The sequence below is a fragment of the Kogia breviceps genome, chromosome 14 (assembly GCF_026419965.1).
Source record: "Kogia breviceps isolate mKogBre1 chromosome 14, mKogBre1 haplotype 1, whole genome shotgun sequence".
NCBI lineage: Eukaryota > Metazoa > Chordata > Mammalia > Artiodactyla > Physeteridae > Kogia > Kogia breviceps.
In genome coordinates this window covers 32,934,000-32,946,332 of record NC_081323.1, presented here as the reverse complement: position 1 = coordinate 32,946,332, position 12,333 = coordinate 32,934,000, and positions in this window count along the sequence as shown.

The following is a 12,333-nucleotide window of genomic DNA, read 5'->3' as shown; positions in this document are numbered from 1 at the left end:
AGACTCCAGGCAATGCACATTTGTCCCATGACCAAATGAATGAAGAGGTGGAGATGCTCTTTGGTGCTTTCCTAAGCCTTTGGCCACACTCTCCCATAAGAAATTCCAGTACCTTTTCTCATCTTCACCTGATTTAATCAAAGCCACTCAGAACTTTGTTGGACTTGTAACCTGGCATAAAAATGGCGTTCTAATATACCTGGATTTAACAAATGGTTGTGCCTCTCAGAGATTTATGGTAGGTAATTAACTTTTCCTAGATTCACTGGCACTAGTTAAATTTTTGAAACAATGCTTTACTGGTTGGTAAATAGTCTCTGTCCTTAAGCTCTTCAAATGTCCTTTCACTGCCATCCCCGCCTCACAACTCCTCCCCTGGGATCACCTCTAACAGTTCCAAGTTTCATGCCCAGAACCGCATCTGTCCTCAGGACTCTGCTCCATTCTGCTAGGCTAGTGTCCACACAATCTCAGTTGTACTAATTTAGTGGGACTCCCCTCTCTGCACTTCCCTTCTCTCTGGGATCTGGCTCTTCAAGTCCTCATTGCCTTGGTAGCTCTCTGATGACTCAAACATATTTCATATGTTTTCTCCAGCTTTTCTCGTTGTTCTTGGTGAGAGTGTTTGTGGGCAATAAGCTAGTCTACCACTACTAGAAGCAAGAGCCATCTGTGGACTTCTTATGTGAAACAGATGAATCACTATTCGATAAGCTACTGAGAGTTTGGTTACTTGCAGCCCAATGAACTCTTAACTGATAAGCTTGTTATTGCTAGGACCCTGCCATGTGTGTGATCCAAGCTCATTCTATCTTTGTGACATCTTTGGCATGTGGGCTAAAGGAAGGAGACTCAGCAGGCTGCCTGATTGGAGTAGAGAACCATAAAAAGCAGAATCTTGGAATAAGTAAGTACTTCAGGGTAATCAGAGGAAGATAATTTGGATTTCTTCATTATGGAAAAAAAGAGAGAGAGAGAGAGAGAGAGGGAGAGAGAGAGAGAGAGAGAAGAGATCCATAAAGTGTACTAATGGGATGAAAGGGTTATTAAAGAGAAAACTTTGGAAACTGCTGAGTGGTAATATTTCTAACACAAATTAATGATGTGCTGGGAACCCAAGAGGAAGGCATTTCGTCTTATCTTTGCCATTAAGCACAAAGCCAAAACTTTCGGCACATGATTTATAACCCTGAGAGTTCTGAAGATTTCATTAAAAAGTACTAAATAAAGCATGACACCTTCCAAGGTGTCCCATAGCCTGGGATATGGAGAGATAAGGGGATTTTTCCAAGGTCAGGCTCCAGGCAGAAGAGAGCCCATGGATATGAGTAGGTTAAAGGAGAAACACAGCACACACACACACACACTCACACACCATGATATGGGCAGTTGGTCAGAATCTATCTAAATCTCATCCCCTCAGTGAAGGACTGTATTTTCTAAAAATGGTCCCACCATCATGTCCCACCCTCCCCCATACTCTTCTTTCAATGGGCATAGACTCTCCTCCATCAAGAGGAGGGTCTCTGTTCCTCCTTCACTTTGCATCCAGGTGGTGGTAGTGATGCTATGTGACTTCCAAGGTCATAAAGGGCTGCATTGCTTTTGCTGGCCCTTTTGGGATCCTTGACCTGGGATTCCTGTCACCAGCCACATGGAAAGGCCACTGTAGATGTTCTGGCCACAAGCCCAGCTGACAGTCAGCCTTGACCACCAATCATCAATATCAGCAGCAGCAGCAACCACCATGTTGATGACTGAGGCTTCAAAGATTCCAACCCCCAACCTTTGAGCTGCTCCAGGGGAGCAATGTGGAGCAGATACGTGCTGTCCCCGCCAAGAACTTCCCAAACTGCAGACTTATGGGAAACAAAATGTTGTTTTGAACCATTAAGTTTAAGAGTGGTTCGTTACACAGCAAAATCGAGCCCTCCTTCCCTGCCTCTGAGTGTAATGCTTGCAAGAGTCGCTCAGATCTCGTTCATGACAGAAAATGTACCCGAAGAGACAGGGTCTACCAAATGCATGATCTGGTCCAAGTGGATGCAGGAAGGCAAAGTTCTGGGTCTTAACAAAGCCTCAACCTAGCACGAGATCTTTCCTTATGGGGATGATTGGCAGAAATGCTGGCCTCAGCCTTTTAGTGGTCCTGGGTTTAGTTTCCCTGTTGGTGACTTTATTTTTGTATTTGTATATGAAGTGATACTTCATTATGGTTTTGATATTCATTTCCCTTATAACTGACAATATTTAGCATCTTTTCATGTGCTTATTGGCCGTTTGTATATCTTTTTTTGAGAAATGACTGTTCAAGTGCTGTACTTGGTTTTTCATTGAATCGTTTATCTTTTTGGAGGGGTTCTTTCTATATTCTGGTTTCTGGACTCTTATCAGATATATGATTTGCAAATATTTTCTCCCATTATGTGGGTTGTCTTTATTTATTTTATTTTATTTTATTTTTTATTGAATAGAGTTCCCTGTGCTATACAGTAGGTTCTTTTTTTTTAAACATCTTTATTGGAGTATAATTGCTTTACAATGGTGTGTTAGTTTCTGCTTTACAACAAAGTGAACCAGTTATACATATACATATGTCCCCATGTCTCTTCCCTCTTGTGTCTCCCTCCCTCCCACCCTCCCTATCCCACACCTCTAGGTGGTCACAAACCACCGAGCTGATCTCCCTGTGCTATGCGCTGCTTCCCGCTAGCTATCTATTTTATGTTTGGTAGTGTATATATGTCCATGCCACTCTCTCACTTCGTCACAGCTTATGCTTCCCCCTCCCCATATCCTCAAGTCCATGCTCTAGTAGGTCTGTGTTTTATTCATGTCCTACCCCTAGTCTCTTCATGACATTTTTTTTCTTAGATTCCATATGTATGTGTTAGCATATGGTATTTATTTTTCTCCTTCTGACTTACTTCACTCTGTATGACAGACTCCAGGTCTATCCACCTCACTACAAATAACTCAGTTTCATTTCTTTTTATGGCTAAGTAATATTCCATTGTATATATGTGCCACATCTTCTTTATCCATTCATCTGTTGATGGACACTTAGGGTGCTTCCATGTCCTGGCTATTGTAAATAGAGCTGCAATGAACATTTTGGTCCATGACTCTTTTTGAATTATGGTTTTCTCAGGATATATGCCCAGGAGCAGGATTGCTGGGTCGTATGGCAGTTCTATTTTTAGTTTTTTAAGGAACCTCCATACTGTTCTCCATAGTGGCTGTATCAATTTACATTCCCAACAACAGTACAAGAGGGTTCCCTTTTCTCCACACCCTCTCCAGCATTTATTGTTTCTAGATTTTTTTATGATGGCCATTCTGACCAGTGTGAGATGATATCTCATTGTAGTTTTGATTTGCATTTCTCTAATGATTAAAGATGTTGAGCATTCTTTCATGTGTTTGTTGGCAATCTGTATATCTTCATTGGAGAAATGTCTATTTAGGTCTTCTGCCCATTTTTGGATTGGGTTGTTTGTTTTTCTGTTTTTGAGCTGCATGAGTTGCTTATAAATTTTGGAGATTAATCCTTTGTCAGTTGCTTCATTTGCAACTATTTTCTCCCATTCTGAGGGTTGTCTTTTGGTCTTGTTTATGGTATCCTTTGCTGTGAAAATGCTTTTAAGTTTCATTAGGTCCCATTTGTTTATTTTTGTTTTTATTTCCATTTCTCTAGGAGGTGGGTCAAAAAGGATCTTGCTGTGATTTATGTCATAGAGTGTTCTGCCTATGTTTTCCTCTAAGAGTTTGATAGTGTCTGGCCTTACATGTAAGTCTTTAATCCATTTTGAGTTTATTTTTGTGTATCGTGTTAGGGAGTGTTCTAATTTCATACTTTTACATATACCTGTCCAGTTTTCCCAGCAGCACTTATTGAAGAGGCTGTCTTTTCTCCACTGTATATTCTTGCTTCCTTTATCAAAGATAAGGTGACCATATGTGTGTGGGTTTATCTCTGGGCTTTCTATCCTGTTCCATTGATCTATATTTCTGTTTTTGTGCCAGTACCATACTGTCTTGAGTACTGTAGCTTTGTAGTATAGTCTGAAGTCAGGGAGGCCGATTCCTCCAGCTCCATTTTTCATCCTCAAGGTTGCTTTGGCTATTCGGGGTCTTTTGTGTTTCCATACAAATTGTGAAATTTTTTGTTCTAGTTCTGTAAAAAATGCCAGTGGTAGTTTGATAGGGAATGCATTGAATGTGTAGATTGATGTGGGTAGTAGAGTCATTTTCACAATGTTCGTTCTTGATATCCAAGAACATGGTATATCTCTCCATCGATTTGTATCATCTTTAATTTCTTTCATCAGTGTCTTATAATTTTCTGCATACAGGTCTTTTGTCTCCTTAGGTAGGTTTATTCCTAGATATTTTATTCTTTTTGTTGCAATGGTAAATGGTAGTGTTTCCTTAATTTCTCTTTCAGATTTTTCATCATTAGTGTACAGGAATGCAAGAGATTTCTGTGCATTAATTTTGTATCCTGCTACTTTTCCAAATTCATTGATTAGCTCTAGTAGTTTTCTGGTAGCATCCTTAGTATTCTCTATGTATAGTATCATGTCATCTGCAAACAGTGACAGCTTTACTTCTTCTTTTCCTATTTGGATTCCTTTTATTTCCTTTTCTTCTCTGATTGCTGTGGCTAGACCTTCCAAAACTAGGTTGAATAAGAGTGGTGAGAGTGGGCAACCTTGTCTTGTTCCTGATCTTAGTGGAAATGGTTTCAGTTTTTCACCATTGAGAATGATGCTGGCTGTGGGTTTGTCATGTATGGCCTTTAGTATGTTGAAGAAAGTTCCCTCTATGCCTACTTTCTGCAGGGTTTTTTATCATAAATCAGTGTTGAATTTTGTCAAAAGCTTTCTCGGCCTCTATTGAGATGATCATATGGTTTTTCTCCTTCAGTTTGTTGATATGGTGTACCATGTTGATTGATTTGCGTATATTGAAGAATCCTTGCATTCCTGGAATAAACCCCACTTGATCATGGTGTATGATCCTTTTAATGTGCTGTTGGATTCTGTTTGCTAGTATTTTGTTGAGGATTTTTGTATCTATGTTCATCAGTGATATTGGCCTGTAGTTTTCTTTCTTTGTGACGTCTTTGTCTGGTTTTGGTATCAGGGTGATGGTGGCCTCGTAGAATGACTTTGGGAGTGTTCCTCCTTCTGCTATCTTTTGGAAGAGTTTGAGAAGGATAGGTGTTAGCTCTTCTCTAAATGTTTGATAGAATTCGCCTGTGAAGCCATCTGGTACTGGGCTTTTGTTTGTTGGAAGATTTTTAATCACAGTTTCAATTTCAGTGCTTGTGATTGGTCTATTCATATTTTCTATTTCTTCCTGGTTCAGTCTCGGCAGGTTGTGCATTTCTAAGAATTTGTCCATTTCTTCCAGGTTGTCTATTTTACTGGCATACAGTTGCTTGTAGTAATCTCTCATAATCTTTTGTATTTCTGCAGTGTCAGTTGTTACGTCTCCTTTTTCATTTCTAATTCTATTGATTTGAGTCTTCTCCCTTTTTTTCTTGATGAGTCTGGCTAATGGTTTATCAATTTTGTTTATCTTCTCAAAGAACCAGCTTTTAGTTTTATTGATCTTTGCTATCGTTTCCTTCATTTCTTTTTCATTTATTTCTGATCTGATCTTTATGATTTCTTTCCTTCTGCTAAGTTTGGGTTTTTTTTGTTCTTCTTTCTCTAATTGCTTTAGGTGGAAAGTTAGGTTGTTTATTCAAGATGTTTCCTGTTTCTTAAGGTAGGATTGTATTGCTATAAACTTCCCTCTTAGAACTGCTTTTGCTACATCCCATAGGTTTTGGGTCATCATGTCTCAATCATCATTTGTTTCTAAGTATTTTTTGATTTCCTCTTTGATTTCTTCAGTGATCACTTCGTTATTAAGTAGTGTATTATTTAGCCTCCATGTGTTTGTATTTTTTACAGATCTTCTCCTGTAAGTGATATCTAGTTTCATAGCATTGTGGTCGGAAAAGATACTTGATACAATTTCAATTTTCTTAAATTTACCAAGGCTAGATTTGTGACCCAAGATATGATCTATCCTGGAGAATGTTCCATGAGCACTTGAGAAAAATGTGTATTCTGTTGTTTTTGGATGGAATGTCCTATAAATATCAATTAAGTCCATCTTGTTTAATGTATCATTTAAAACTTGTGTTCCCTGATTTATTTTCATTTTGGATGATCTGTCCATTGGTGAAAGTGGGGTGTTAAAGTCCCCTACTATAATTGTGTTACTGTCAATTTCCCCTTTTATAGCTGTTAGTATTTGCCTTATGTATTGAGGTGCTCCTATGTTGGGTGCATAAATATTTACAATTGTTATATCTTCTACATGGATCGATCCCTTGATCATTATGTAGTGTCCTTCTTTGTCTCTTGTAATAGTCTTTATTTTAAAGTCTATTTTGTCTGATATGAGAATTGCTACTCCAGCTTTCTTCTGATTTCCATTTGCATGGAATATCTTTTTCCATCCCCTCACTTTCAGTCTGTTAGTGTCCCTAGGTCTGAAATGGGTCTCTTGTAGACAGCATATATATGGGTCTTGTTTTTGTATCCATTCAGCCAGTCTGTGTCTTTTGGTGGGAGCATTTAATCCATTTACATTTAAGGTAATTATCGATATGTATGTTCCTATTACCATTTACTTAATTGTTTTGGGTTTGTTCTTGTAGGTGTTTTCCTTCTCTTGTGTTTCTTGCCTAGAGAAGTTCCTTTAGCGTTTGTTGTAAAGCTGGTTTGGTGGTGCTGAACTCTCTCAGCTTTTGCTTGTCTGTAAAAGTTTTAATTTCTCCATCAAATCTGAATGAGATCCTTGCTGGGTAGAGTAATCTTGGTTGTAGGTTCTTCTCCTTCATCACTTTAAATATGTCCTGCCACTCCCTTCTGGCTTGCAGAGTTTCTGCTGAAAGATCAGCTGTTAACCTTATGGGGATTCCCTTGTGTGTTATTTGTTGTTTTTCCCTTGCTGCTTTTAATATGTTTTCTTTGTATTTAATTTTTGATAGTTTGATTAATATGTGTCTTGCTGTGCTTCTCCTTGGATTTATCATGTATGGGACTCTCTGTGCTTCCTGGACTTGATGGACTATTTCCTTTCCCATATTAGGGAAGTTTTCAACTATAATCTCTTCAAATATTTTCTCAGTCCCTTTCTTTTTCTCTTCTTCTTCTGGGACCCCTATAATTCGATGTTGGTGCATTTAATGTTGTCCCAGAGGTCTCTGAGACTGTCCTCAGTTCTTTTCATTCTTTACTCTGTTCTGCAGTAGTTATTTCCACTATTTTATCTTCCAGGTCACGTATGTGTTCTTCTGCCTCAGTTATTCTGCTATTGATCCCTTCTAGAAAATTTTTAATTTCATTTACTGTGTTGTTCATCGTTGCTTGCTTCCTCTTTATTTCTTCTAGGTCCTTGTTAAATGTTTCTTGCATTTTGTCTATTCTATTTCCAAGATTTTGGATCATCTTTACTATCATTATTCTGAATTCTTTTTCAGGTAGACTGCCTATTTCCTCTTCATTTGTTAGGTCTGGTGGGTTTTTACCTTGCTCCTTCATCTGCTGTGTGTTTTTCTGTCTTTTCATTTTGCTTACTGTGTTTGGGGTCTCCTTTTTGCAGGCTGCAGGTTCGTAGTTCCCATTGTGTTTGGTGTCTGTCCCCAGTGGCTAAGGTTGGTTCAGTGGGTTGAGTACATTTCCTGGTTGAGGGAACTAATGCCTGTGTTCTGGTGGATGAGGCTGGATCTTGTCTTTCTGGTGGGCAGGTCCACGTCTGATGGTGTGTTTTGGGGTGTTGGTAGCCTTATTATGATTTCAGGCAGCCTCTCTGCTAATGGATGGGGCTGTAGTCCTGTCTTGCTAGTTGTTGGGCATAGGGTGTGCAGCACTGTAGCTTGCTGGTCGTTGAGTGAAGCTGGGTCTTGGTGTTGAGATGGAGATCTCTGGGAGATTTTCGCCATTTGATATTATGTGGAGCTGGGAGGTCTCTTGTGGACCAGTGTCCTGAAGTTGGTTCTCCCACCTCAGAGACACAGCCCTGACTCCAGGCTGGAGCACCAAGAGCCTTTAATCCACACAGCTCAGAATAAAAGGGAGAAAAAATAGAAAGGAAGGAAGGAAGAAAAGAAAGGAAGAAAGGAAGGAAGGAAGGAAGAAAGGAAGGAAGGGAGGAAGAAAGCAAGAAAGGAACAAAGGAAGGGAGGAAGAAAGGAAGAAAGAAAGGAAGGGAGGAAGAAAGGAAGGAAGAAAGGAGGGAAGAAAGGAAGAAAGGAAGAAGATAAAATAAAGTGGATAAAATAAAGTTATTAAAATAAAAATAATTATTAAGAAGAAAACTTTTAAAAAGAAAAAAAACGGTTCAGTGAGAACAGTAGGACAAATGGTGAAAGCAATATACAGACAAAATCTCACACAGCAGCATACACATACACACTCACAAAAAGAGAAAAAGGGGAAAATAATATCTGGCTCCCAAAGTCCACCTCCTCAACTTGGGATGATTTGCTGTCTATTTAGGTATGCCACAGATGCAGGGCACTTCAAGTTGATTGTTGAGATTTAATCCGCTGCTCCTGAGGCTGCTGGGAGAGACTTCCCCCTCTCCTCTTTGTTCGCACAGCTCCTGGGGTTCAGCTTTGGAGTTGGCCCCGCCTCTATGCGTAGGTCGTCTGAGGGCATCTGCTCTTCGCTCAGACAGGACCAGGTTAAAGGAGCAGCTGATTCGGGGGCTGTGGCTCAGGATTCGGGGGCTGTGGCTCAGGCCGGGGGGGGGGGGCATGGATGCGGGGCGAGCCTGCGGCGGCAGAGGCCAGCGTGAGGTTGCACCAGCCTGAGGCGCTCCGCCCGTTCTCCCGGGGAAGCTGTCCCTGGATCCCGGGATCCCGGCAGTGGCGGGCTGCACAGGCTCCCAGGAGGGCCGGTGTGGAGAGTGACCTGTGCTCGCACACAGGCCTCTTGGTGGCGGCAGCAGCAGCCCTAGCGTCCCACGCCTGTCTCTGGTGTCCGCGCTGACAGCCGCGGCTCGCGCCCGTTTCTGGAGCTCCTTTAAGGTGCGCGCTTAATTTCCTCTCCTAGAATAACGATTTAAAAGATGGCTGCTGCTTTCTCAGTGGAATCCATGGAGAACCGGAGAAAATGGAGAATCCTTCCAAAGCCACCAATCAGCATTGCCATGAGAGTCAAATTTGACAATGGGAAAACTCAGGAACAGCCATACAGAAGAGATGCATAAGACAAGGTATGTGGGAATGGCTCTGATCTTCCATGCTCTCTCCAACCTGCCACTCTCCCCTAATCTCCACGCAGCTCCATGTGGGTTGTCTTTAAAATGTTGTAGGAGTGTCTTTTGATGCACAAAAGTTTTCAATTTTGATGAGTCAAATTTATCTCTTTTCTTTGTTACTGCTTGTGCTTTGGTGTCATACTTGAAAAACCGTGGCCTCATCCAAGGTCATGAAGATTTATACCCATTAAAAAAAAAATTTATTATTTATGTATTTATTTTTGGTCATGTTGGGTATTCGTTGCTGTGCGTGGCTTTTTCTAGCTGTGGCAAGAGGGGGCTACTCTTCGTTGCGGAGCGCAGGCTTCTCATTGTGGTGGCTTCTCTTGTTGCGGAGCACGGGCTTTAGGTGCGCGGGCTTCAGTAGTTGTGACTCGCGGGCTCTAGAGTGCAGGCTCAGTAGCTGTGGCGCACGGACTTAGTTGCTCTGCAGAATGTGGGATCTTCCCGGACCAGGGCTTGAACCCGTGTCCCCTGCATTGGCAGGTGGATTCTCAACCACTGCGCCACCAGGGAAGCCCTATACCCATTTTTCTGTGATGAGAAAACAGACATTTTGAGGAGTTTTACAGTATGACAGTCCTGCTCACACCCAGAGTCTGGACATTTAGATAAAAATCTGAGCTTAGGATACCCACCCCAATTTCCCACTTTGCTTTTCCCAGGAAAATTACTAAAAATGACCACTTAGAGTTGAACCAGAGAAAAGTCTGCCCCAACCAACAGATGCTTACTACCCTGCTCTCTATCTCCGGCTCACTAGTAACCTGAAGTGGAGGACTGCCCTTCCCCCAGCTCATTGTGTGTCCCCCCCATTTCTGGGATTTGTAAGTAATAAATCTTGTAACTTTACTTCCTTTATGTGAGTGTATTGAAACTGTGCCTTCAATGAAAATGACCCTGGGGTTTCATTTCCCCAAAGTGGGACCCTGGAGCTACTTGCCAACCTCCATGGGTGGCTTGTCCTCCTCATGCAGCAGGTCATGATCTGTGTATTCTTTTCTCTTTTTTTAAGTCTTTATTGAATTTGTTACAATATTGCTTCTGTTTTATGTTTTGGTTTTTTCTGCCAGGAAGCATGTGGGATCTTAGCCCCCTGACCAGGGATTGAACCCTCACGCCCTGCACTGGAAGGTAAGTCTTAACGCCTGGACTGCCAGGGAGGTCCCGATCTGTGTATTCGGAATTTAATACACCAGCTATGGGCTCCCGAACACAATTTCCTTCCACAAGTTTTAGTGTGAGGTAGGAGACCAAATTCATTCTTTTGCATGTGGGTATTCAGTTGCTCTGGGAACATTTGTTGAAAATAATATTCCTTCCCCATTGAATAATCTTGGCACCTTTGTTGGAAATCAATTGACCATAGATGAATGAGTTTTATTTCTGAACTCTCTATTTTATTCCGTTGATCTGTATGTCTACTTTTATGCCAGTAACACAGTTTTGATTAGTGTCTTTACAGTGAATTTTTAAATCAGGAAGTGTGAATCCTCCAATTTTGTTCTTCTTTTTTCAAGATTATTTTAGCTATTTGGGTTGCCTTACAATTGCATATAAAATTTGGGATTAGCTTGTCTATTTTTGCAAAAGAAGGCAGTTGGAATTTTGGTAGGAATTAAATTGAACCTATAGATCAGTTTTGGGAGAATTGCCATCTTAAGAATATTAAATTTTCCAATTCATGACCATGAGTTTTTCCCATTTATGTAGTTTTTCTTTAATTTCTTTAGACAATATTTTGTAATTTCAGTATAAAGGTCTTGCAATTCCTTGGTTAAATTTATTCCTAAGTATCTTGTTCTTTTTGATGTTACTATAAATGGAATTATTCTCATAATTTTATTTTGGTTTGCTCATTGCAAGTAAATAAAAATACAATTGATTTTGTATATTGATCTTGTATCCTGCAACCTTGCCAAACTCATTTATTAGCTAAAATAGTTTCTTCATGAATTTTTAAAAAGTGTTTTCTATGGGAAGGAAATCCAAAAAAGAGAGGATATCTGTATAGGTATAGCTGATTCACTTTGCTATACAGTAGAAATTAACACAACATTGTAAAGTAACTATACTCCAATAAAAATTAATTAATTTTTTTTAGAAAAAGGTGACTTGGGACTTCCCTGGCAGTCCAGTTTAGACTTCGCCTTCGAATGCAGGGTGTGCGGGTTTGATCCCTGGTCAGGGAGCTAAGATCCCACATGCCTCGCTGCCAAAAAAGTAAAACATAAAGCAGAAGCAATATTGTAACAAATTCAATAAAGACTTTAAAAATGATCGACATCCGGGCTTCCCTGGTGGCGCAGTGGTTGAGAGTCCGCCTGCCGATGCAGGGGACACGGGTTCGTGCCCCGGTCCGGGAGGATCCCACATGCCGCGGAGCAGCTGGGCCCGTGAGCCATGGCCACGGAGCCTGCGCGTCCGGAGCCTGTGCTCCGCAACAGGAGAGGCCCCAACAGTGGGAGGCCCACGTACCATTAAAAAAAAAAAAAAAAAAAAAAAAAATCAACATCAAAAAAATCTTTAAAAAAAGTTTCTTAAGCTGTTTTCTATATAAGATTATGTCTTCTGCAAAAAGAGATAGTTTTACTTTTTTCTTTCTAATCTGGATATGCCTTTTATTTGTTTTTCTTGCCTAATTGCCCTGACTAGAACTTCTAGTACAATGTTAAATAGAAGTGGTGAGTAGATGTTTTTGTCTTTTTTCTGATCTTAGGAGGAAAGTGTTCAGTTTTGTTCACTGTTAAGCATGACGTTAGCTGCAAGTTTTTAATTGATGCCCTTTATTAAGTTAGTGGCTCCAAGGTTTTTTCAACAATACTGACTGAGCACCTACTGTGTGTGCCAGGCACTCTTCTAGGCCCAAAGAAAATTATGGTGGGAAAAAAAAAGAAATATAGTTATGTAACTAACATAATTATATTTCAATTAAGAAAAAACAAAAACAAAAAAATGGTGCCCAAGCTGTTCAAGGACAAATTTAATGAAGATAAAAGCATG